We start from the raw sequence: 10,800 nt of genomic DNA on the forward strand, positions 1-10,800 counted from the left end.
TATGGTTGAAGGGAATTACCTCTGAGTTTGGTTTCGAGCAGGAGAAGGTAGAGATTCTCAGATTTTCAGAGTGCGTTGTGTTTAGCTCGGAACAGTGTGTTCCACAAAAGAACTAAACACATTGATGTGCGTCTTCACTTCATTAGAGACGTGATTGCGAATGGTTCGGTAATAGTCTGAAAGATTGGGACTCTTGAGAATCCGGCGGATATTCTCACAAAATCGGTTCCAGTGAAGAAGTTTGAAGAAGGGAGAAGTCGACTGAGGGTTCTCAGCGACTGTTTCTAGACCAGTTTGGTTTGGGGTTTCTATTTTCTGGATCGGTAAAGATCTGGAATGGTGGTTTCTGGATTGGTAAAGATCTGGAGAAAGAGGTTCTAGATCGGTGAAGATCTAGGGTTATTTTCTGACAAGGTTAGGGTTCGGAAGAGGAAAGGAAGCTGCGGTGAGTAGCTGTCGGTATGTCAACCAAGGTGGAGATTTGTCACGTGTGGTTGAACATTACCGAGTTTAGCTTTGGGCTGGATGACAAAGGTATTGGGCTGAGACACATAGTGTGAAGGCCCAGTTGAAGTGTTGTATATCCGGTAGAGTCCAAGAAGGCACACTCTGCGTTTTGGTCTGTAACTTGAAGTAAAGCTTTTTGTGATCAAGTGGCACAACAACCCATGTGCTAGGTTGTTGGAGATTCGGTGAGCTGGCTAAACAGAAAGCAGTCAGCAGTAGACTCAACGAATCTACCTGATACTCTTTCGTCGAGTGCGCGATCATGACATGACGTCTCTATTTGGCAAAGAGGGCACTTAGAAGTCGGCAAGAAAGTGAGTAGACTTATCGTCATAAGAGATCTGGAGAGAGTAAGAGAGAGTGGGAAACACGGGAAAAGGTTTTTTTTTTCTTGGTTTCTTATATGGTTACCTCTATCACTAAGATCATCTGGTGAGTGACGATTGTATGGTGAGTGACGTGAGCTTGGGTGAGTGATTGAGCTCTGTTCCGTTTTGTATCTTTGCTCTCGAGACGTACCTTGGGTTAGTTAAAACCCTTGGGAACTCTAAGCTTCTCGTGTCATTTACTTTACTGCAAAATCAAACAAACACAAACCTAAGCAAATGAATACGAGCTAAAGAATGGACTAAAAACTTATTTACGGAAGATTAAACCACTACAGGTGCTTAACTTTGGTTTGATATTAATGATGCAGACACGAAGCACCGACGACCAAGTGGAAGTAAAGGTTGGTCGGTGATCGGGTGTGGTCAGGTGGTCGAGTGAGCAATGGTCAGTACGATGGAAATGATGGTCGAAATGAAAAGGCCGAAGGCAAATGAGCTATGGTCAAGAGGAATGAGATTGAGATTGCTGGCCGTGTGGTACTCTCAATTTGATCAGAGTATGGCTGAAGTGGACGATGGTGGAACGAAGTTTGTTAATTGTTTAACTCTCTCGAGCTTGGCCGATGGATGGAATGGAATGATGGTGAAACGAGGACGGCACATAATTCTGTGAATATGAACTTTGATTAGTTGGTTTACTCTCAAGGATTGATTCTCATAAACACTCAATATATTTATTTATTTGATAAGTCAAAAAGTTTTTCATTATTGATTTTTTGGTAAAAATACAAGACTGCTTGTATGGACTTATATACATCGTCCAATGCAGTTTTCCTATCTAGGAGTCGTGGAACAAATGGAATACAAAGACTCGATTCTAGAACTTAAAAACGAGGCTAAACAAGTGTTTTTTATTTGACTTAACAAAGAAACAACATAAACAAAAAGGTAAATCAGTTAGTCAAGTAAATCAAAGTATTTTAAATTCTTATATACCTTTTCTTTTATTTAGGGAATGTTAACTAGGTGTTTGGTGGAGCCAAGCATGAACCTAGACATGTTGAAGTGTGGCGTTTTGGTCTTGCATCAAGGTGCACCATTTTACTTAAGTGGGAGAATGATACATATGGAAAATCCATCTTCCTTTTGATTGTTGGCTTAATAGATGCTTTGACCTCCTTGTATATTATATGGTTGATCCTTGTTCGAGTTGGTTTGGCCGGTTTGATCGTCAACTTCCGATTAGACCATGAAGACTTGGAAAGCTTGGTTAAATCATATTCTCTTAAGACCAAACTACCTGACCGGTAGTCGGACCTTGTCAAACAATTAAAATATCAGATTCTTTTTTTTTTGATAACTTTGGTGTGATCGCAAATGATTTCTAGGTCCAAGGACTAATCACCAAGAGGTCCATAGAAATCCGAGTTTCTTGCCAGTTAAGGCATCTATGGGTGGCCAAGGGGAATTGAACCCGGGACGGAAGCACCAACTGGAACCACTTTACTACTAGGCCAAGACCACTTGGTTAAAAATATTAGATTCTATGTCTTCATCAATTAAGTTTATGAAATTTTTTTGACTAATACATGAGATTGAACATATTCAGGGTCTGTCCTAAGATAAATCTCAATAAACAAAAACTTTAGACGTCGAATATTATTAAAAAAAAATTGAGGCATCAGTTATAGAAATTTTCTTTGCTATAGTGGTTTAAGGACTTGAAAATCTTCTAGAGGTGTTGAAATTGATTCCACTAAGGAGCAGCTCTTTCATACATTTGTGACGTTGTGTCTGCAGTGCATAATTACCACTCAGGGAGTTTTGGGTTGCTTCGGGTTTTATTTTCTGACAGCAAAAGTTATACTATATACTACTGGGTTACATTGGTTAGATACCAATGTCCTCATGTTTTGGAAATCCAAGTGCTTTTACAGTTTTACTTGCCAAAAGGCTATTGGCAGGTTTGTCCTTTTCTCTTTATATATTAACCATCTAATGATCACGAGAAATGACAATTATCATTTGATAATTAATGTTTTGAGAAATTGGTATTTTCCGGATGAAAATGCCAATAAGATAGCGTGGGCGATGAGCTAGCAACCACGCTTGTGATTTAGTCATTGGTCTTTGAAGTGATAACAAACAAACGCAAAATAAACTATTGTATTTTGGATTCTAAATACATGTGAAACAACACGATTATATTCATTTTAGGTAATATAGCGGATTCTCAAATTTGAAATATGAATCGAAACTATTAAATACCTCACTGAAACTGGTCTTTAATAATATTTTCGTGAATTATTTTGATGTTTCAAAAGTAAGTACACCCGCGCGCGTACTAGTTCTTACATTTTATACATTCATATTTGTTTTTCATAATTAGTATTATATATTTTAAATGAGTCGTAATATAACTAATTGTATTCAAAATACTTAGACCGAATCGGGTAATATGGTTATTTTTGGTGCAAATATTTGAATCTGTTTCAGATACATTTGTTATTTAAATATTTTTAGGTTCCTATACATCATAACTTAATCATTCAGATCCAGAAAAACTCAACTCAATTTGTTCGGAAACATTTATTATTTTTTTTTTTTGACAAAGGGCTTCGGAAACATTTATTGAATTCAAAGTAATCAATTTGTTCTCAAGTTGTAGATTCAAGTTATGGATCGATTCCACTCATACATGGATTTTTCAAACCATTTTTAGTTGATCAGTTGAAATAGTATAACGTTTTATATTTACTAGAAAATTTGGTGAGCACATTAGACTACTCAAACCATTCACTCTTTAACATTTTTTTTTCTTTTTTTCACTCTTTAACATCTGCACCCAAAAAAAAACCATTCACTCCTCAACCTATTCTGGTGTTATAAATTCGGATCATTCCTCCCTACGTTTAAATATAGATACCGATATATATATATATATATTTTAAAATATTTGTACTATTGCCAAGTAAATTTGACATAGTTTCATCTTAGTCAAAATTATTAAATAAGTAATGATTACAAAAAGTCATTTAATTGTTTTCGTAATATGTCATTTGTTTCTTAATTCTATATGATTATGAATGTGTTAGAGTGGCACAGAAAATCATATTTTTACTCGCTAACATATCACCAGTTTTCCAAATCTTGCGAATGTTGAGGTCAAAAACGAACACGACGAAGTTAACATCCGAATATCCGTAAAAATCAGCATGAACGTTTTTTTATGAAAAGAAATTTTCGTAAAGAGATTTTTACGAAGAACTTTGCGGTAAAATCTTGCACTAATCTCGGTTGATTCGTCAAAATTAAACACCAATAGTCCAAGAACACGTTCATGAAACGTCGGATAAAGATCCAGACAAGGTCGCCACGTAGCGACCGATCCGCGAACAAGCCGGTCGCTACGTAGCGACCAACCAAGCCACTCGGTCGGTCGCTACGTAGCAACTGACCCGCGAACGAGTCGGTCGCTACGTAGCGAACGAGTCGGTCGCTACGTAACGAACGAGTCGGTCGCTACGTAGCGACCAACCCGCGAACGACTATGTCGCTACGTAGCGACGGACCAAGCCAGTCGGTCGGTCGCTACGTAGCGACCGATCCAGCGCGGACCAGGTCGCTACGTAGCGACCGATCCAGCGCGGACCAGGTCGCTACGTAGCCACTGATTTGTCTCAGACGTCGATTAACAGGTACGACCCAAATCCGTGCATTCTCGTCTATTCCTCAATGTTGGATCCCATGTCCCACCAGCCATATCAGTTCTCACACCGTTCCGATCAGAGTTACCGTTGAAACTTTACGATAAAAACCGTGAGAACTTGTTTTTATCGAAAAGAAAATCGTAACAAACGTTTCATGTCGAAAGACGGCCCAACGAGGTCTAAAACGCGACTAGAAGCCCACTTACGATTCTTTAAGAATGAACCCATAGATGCTATGAGGGTTTATGTTTTTTTATTTTATAAAAAAATAATAAAAGAATAGTTTCCGCAGAAAAATGTTAAGTTTCCGCGGATAAACATGAAGATCGGAAAAAATGGAATATCTCCATTTTTCACTTAAGACGGTTTAAGGGCAGGAAGAGAAAAGCTAAAACCGACCTTGGATGAGTATATAAGGAGTCCTAGGCGAGAGGCACAAACGAAGAACTTTTTCAGAGCAAACTTAGCACTTAGAGCAATTTTAGGCAACTTTCCGTTTTTGTTATTTGAGCTGCGACTCAATTAGGTCTTGTAGTCTTAGGATTTTAGAACTAGAAATCTCGCCGATAGCTCTCGTAGCCAAGGCTCTTAACTTGTTGTAACGCTCAAACGCGGATTCTGAATAAGATCTATTTTGCTCTCTTTTCGATTTCTTATTTTTCTCGTCTTTATTTCGTGTTCTGATTGCTTGGCGTGTGGTTTAGCAGATATCCGGGACCTCTGGGAAATTTCTTCTACTTTCCTTATTTAAATGGAAATCGACAGTGTGAATTTCGGTTCCCACAGTTGGCGCTAGAAGGAGGGGGGGGGGTACGGATCAATCTAACTCGCAAAAGACACTCAACGATCAGAAACAATATGCAGAACTCGATCTGTGCAAACGTTCATCTCGTTCAAGGGGGGAGCAACGGTCGATCAGACCAAACCTCGCAACAATCTCCTTGTTATTGAGTTAACGATTCATGACATCGATATCGCAAGGGTATTAATCAATACTGGAAGTTCGGTTGATATCATCTTCAAAGATACTCTCGAGAAAATGAAGATCAACTGATAGACCATGGATTTGACCCACTTTGAGTCATGGTCTATAAGTGTTTTAATAAATAGTTACTACTATATAGAATTTATTTAGAGTGTTTACAGGTTCATGGACGATTTGGAGGAAATTGGTGATTTTGGTGCCTTTTGGAGCCTTTTGCGTGTAGAGCTGCACAAATGCGTCAGATGTCTAGCTATGGATGGAGACCTTCCGACCGTTAGATTGAGCTCATCTTTTGTCCAAAGATATATCTTTGAGTTAGCTTTCCAATGCCACCGGTTTGAGATCAATCAAAATCCTGTAGCAGATGTTATGCCCGTTTTACTGAAGAGTGGTCAGTCTGCCTCGCGAGAGGAAGCTGTCGAGGAGATAAAGGACTGTCGATCGATAACACAGCATTGGTGTCGATCGACAGTAATTCCAGAACTTTAGCCAAGCATATTTCAAGACCGTTTGAAGCCCAGAAGCCACACCAAGTTGCCAAAATACCCTTGAACAACCAGAAACTCTATTTATGTTATTTATAAGCCATTGTTGACGGCTACGCTATCTAAGATTTATTTAATTCATTGTTCTTAGTTAGGATAGAAAGGAGGAACTCCTTCAAAGTCCTCCTGGAACTCCATTGTCTTTGGTTTATATATCTATTGCAATTTCATCTATTCTATCTATGATTTCTGTGACAAACTTTATGTCTGAATAGATCTACCTGTTAGGCTTAGGGTTCAGATAGGTTATGAGGGATTAGCCCAAAATATAGAACTGCTAAGTTGTGATATTCATCATAGGATTTTTCTTATTGCTTGTGTTCCAGAGTCATGAACTAGAACCCTGATCTTAGAATCATTAGGCACAATGCCATCGCTTGGTCTTTTCTCTGAACTGAATTCTATTGAGCTAGGATTGCTAGAAACATACGAGAGTTGATTTAGGAACCCTAGTGAAAACATAATCAACCCGATCGTAAAGCTGGCTAGAAGCGATATCGATCGATGATTCAATAGATTAATCGATCGATATTGTGAAAGGTGTATCGATCGATATTCCTATAGAATAATCGATCGACACTTTCTTGTGATCAATAAAATGAGAGTTGAGATCCAAGATCTAGATATTAGTCTGTCTATACAACGGATGTTGTTAGATTTGTACTCCCAGTTGAGTTCTATAATATCTTGCAAGCAACAATTAGCTTCTATATCATTATAATCCTGATTACCTGAATAGAAACCCTAGATCTAGCAAACCATCCTTCCATCAAACAAATCTTTGCCAAGCTGAACAATAGTCTTGTTCAACTTGTTTATTGTTTACTGATTTTGCTATCTATATTTACTACTTTATAAACTGTTAGCCTAGCTTAATCGTATAACTATTAGATCTTTTGTGTGCCCTAGATTCCTGTGGATTCGATCCCTAAGTACTACAACTCGACCTCTTATTTGAGAGAGTATAAATCACTCCTTAGGGTAATTTGAGTGATATCAAATTTGGCGCCGTTGCCGGGGAGCTTTGATCGCCATTAGAACTTGTCTAGTTAGATTTAGACTAGGTTTTACTATTGTTCTGTTTCAGGTACATACATCTTAGTACCAGAAACAACAATGAAGAGAGGATTTCTAGGTTCTTCAAAGAAGGAGCCTGCTGATTCACGCACAATCCGTAAGTCTACGAGGGAAGAATCGATCGACACCCTCCAAGCAGCATCGATCGACAGTGTGAACCAAGCATCGAACGACACTATTCAGCTTGTATCAGACAACACTGTTCATCACGGTACTGTTCATCTTGACACTCTTCATCCCACGTCGATTGACACTGTTCATCTCCCGTCGATCGACACTGTTCACCCCCATCGATCGACACTGTTCATTCCGCTTCGATCGACACTGTTCATCCCGACACTGTTCATCCGAACACTTATCACCGGAGCACTGTTCATCTAGGCACTGTTCATCCGAACACTTTTCATCCCGACATTGTTCATCTGGTGAAAAACAACACCACTTGTGGGGAGACAGAGAAGAGCGAAGTGCTCATACTTAAGGTCGATGAGAATGGGATGTTAGGAGACGAAGAAGGTCGCACTCGCAACAGCGCATGACAGTTGATTAATGCTCAGGATGTTGTGATCCCTTATGTGATTCTGTTGCTGAGATGAATGACTTTGACCTGAGCCGAGAGTGGTTTGATTGGGTAGGTCAAGACCCCTTCCAGGGTCTTCCTCACCAAGAGCCCAGAAACCACAGCGAAGAGCGTGAGGATCTACTGACAAGGAGTGAGCAGAATGCAGTATCTGAATACCACATGCTATGCAAGATATTCCCATATTCTATCTATGGGGATGCATTCAGCTGGTTCAGTCAACTACAACCAGGATCTCTAACCAGCTGGGAGGACATTGAAAGAGCCTTTCTTTACAAATTTTTTGATGATGCTGAAGCAACTCGAGAAAAGGAGAAGAATGATAAGTGGGACATGCTTGTTGAAAGTTGGAAGATAAAGAGGGAAGATCAGATTCCGATACAGTTGCTTAGCTACATTATGGTAGAGGGTGATAAACAACATGTATCTGGAGAGCTGAGCAGAGTAGAAGAAGTCGACTTTAGTGACACGACCTCAGCATCGATCGACACCAGCACCGCAACATCGATCGACAGTACGACCTCAACGTCGACCAACGGTACGACCTTAACATCGATCGACGGTACGACCTCAAAATCAATCGCTCACACAATCCCAACATCGATCGACGGAGACTCATGTTTCCGATCGACACCACTCGAAATCCTTGAAAGATCGAGTTATCCTCAGGACATTGCAGACTCGACCCATAAGAGCGTTGATATATCAAGTTGTGATCCTACCTCAGATGGAGAAAGAGAAATCACCATAGAAGATTTCTTGGAGTTGGAGGATGGAGAAAAGCTTGAAGACTTGGATTCGAGTAGGGAAGTCACTATGGAAGACTTCTTGGAGCTGGAGGAATGACTTGAAGATATGGATCAGAATTCGAAGAAGAAGCTTGATGACGATCAGCACACTTCGAGAGGAGATCTGGAAACTTCAAAGGCTAGCATCGATCGACACCAACCGCCTAATATCGATCGATGCCCACTGCTGGACGATCCACCAGGTTGCATAGTTGAGATGGAACCGATTGAGGAAAGAATGTACATGTCTAAGGCCTCACACCTTGCTGTCCCTAAACATCAGAGACCACCTTTCTGGACAGAGGAAGCTGCTGGGTTTCACAAAAAAATGAAGAGGATACATGATCCTGTGAAGACTGTGGTTCCATGCGCTGTGGTCGAAGTTGAATTTCCTATCCCACCAGATAGATGTATGCAGTTATGTCCTTACATTGGGGTACTTGATGATCCTATACATGCAGAAGCAACTCAGAGAGGGTTGCGATTTTGAGATGAAGTCGATAAGGGCCCAACAGAAGCACCATCGATCGACACCGACAAGATACCATCGATCGACACTAACACTTCACCATCGATCGACGATGCTTTCACACAAGAATGATAAAGCTTCAGAGAGTAGAAATTGAGACTTGTTTTGGAGCGAGTTCTCATCCTCATCCAGACTAAAACAGATCTCCAAAGTCAAGCTAAGTGACTATAACAAAGCGATGAGTGTGATGCAACCCACTATTAGGTAATTCCTTTCAGTTTAGTTTAGATTGTTACTGATTAAAGTTTTTATTTATTGCAGGTCAAAAAGAAAAAAACGGATGAACAGTAACGACGGTACTGTAGCAACCACACTGTAGCAGAGGCACTGTAGCATCGATCGATACTGTAGCAAAGAAATCGATCGACACTATAGCAAACACATCGATCCACACTGTAGCAGAAAATCGGGAGTTACTGTAGCAGTCACTGTTCATCGAAAAAAATAATAATTTAGAATTGGTTTTATAAGTTATCTATTACTAACTTTTAGTGTTTTATGTATGTTAGGTAAAAGGAAAAAAATCCGAGGAAGACGATTTTGCACGAGGATCGACGATGGCTGCGCAGCATCGATCGACAGAGCATCACTAGCATCGATCGATCGCCACTTGACTGTGTCGATCGACAGAGCTTCAAGAGTATTGATCGTTACTTAACTGTGTTGGTCGGCACTCACATCAAAGTCAGTCTGGGGGAGGTTCAACTAATATTGTGTTTTAGTTAGATATATATATATATATATATAAGAAACATATCCGAGTAGATGATTGCTCAGCACATCGACCGAAGAGGCCAGCTCGATATCGATCGACATCACTTCAGATCCAACGATCGATTGTCTCTTCATTTTGTCGAATGATTGCTCTTGCCATCGACCGATGAGACCACGTCGCTATCAGTCGACAACACTTCATCAACAACGATCGATTGTCACTTCATTGTGTCGATCGACACTGAGCATGTCATCGTTCTTACTTGTTAAATTATGTACTTATGATTAATTCTCACCATAACTCCGACTGAATTTACACTGGGGACAGTGTAGTTTAAGTCTGGGGGGGGGGAGGTTTACTGATAGTAATTTATTCATGAGTCTTATAAAAATATTTTCAAAAGAGTTTTATTAAGTCAAGAAGGGGATAATGAACTTATTTGTTTTTTTTCTTGTTATCTAACCACTCTTTAGCACCATTCTAGACTTACTGATTGCAGATAGTACTAAAGATACTAAAGTGGATCAACCTGTCAACTATTTACACTTGCTGAGATTGTTTGAAAGAACCAAAGCTGACCTCCAACACTAAACCTGACACAAATGCTTGTCTTGGGCTTGGTATACATGGAATCGGATTCTTCAAACAAGTCTAGAAGGTAAAGCCTTGTGTAGATTTATAACATTTTCTCTCTCTATTTCGACCCTAGATTTATAGGTAGAGATATTTATTTACAAAAACAAAAAAAAACAAAAAAGAAAGAAAGAAAAAGAAAAAGAAAAGAAAAATTAAATATATATATATATAATAGGTGTTAGTTAGGTGGAATCCGAACATGACTTAGTGGCTACAACCATTAAGGCTTGCTTCATAAGGATTCCAACAAAAAGAATTCGAACGAAACTTGGTGGCGGCAATCATCAAGGTTCAATTCATAAGAATTCTTGGATATAGGTCAAAAAGAAGTGAACATGACTTGGTGGCAACCACCATTAAGTCTTGATTCATGGAAGTCTGTCCAATCTTGGTCAATGA

The sequence above is a fragment of the Brassica oleracea genome, chromosome C7, assembly GCF_000695525.1.
Source record: "Brassica oleracea var. oleracea cultivar TO1000 chromosome C7, BOL, whole genome shotgun sequence".
Classification (NCBI taxonomy): domain Eukaryota; kingdom Viridiplantae; phylum Streptophyta; class Magnoliopsida; order Brassicales; family Brassicaceae; genus Brassica; species Brassica oleracea.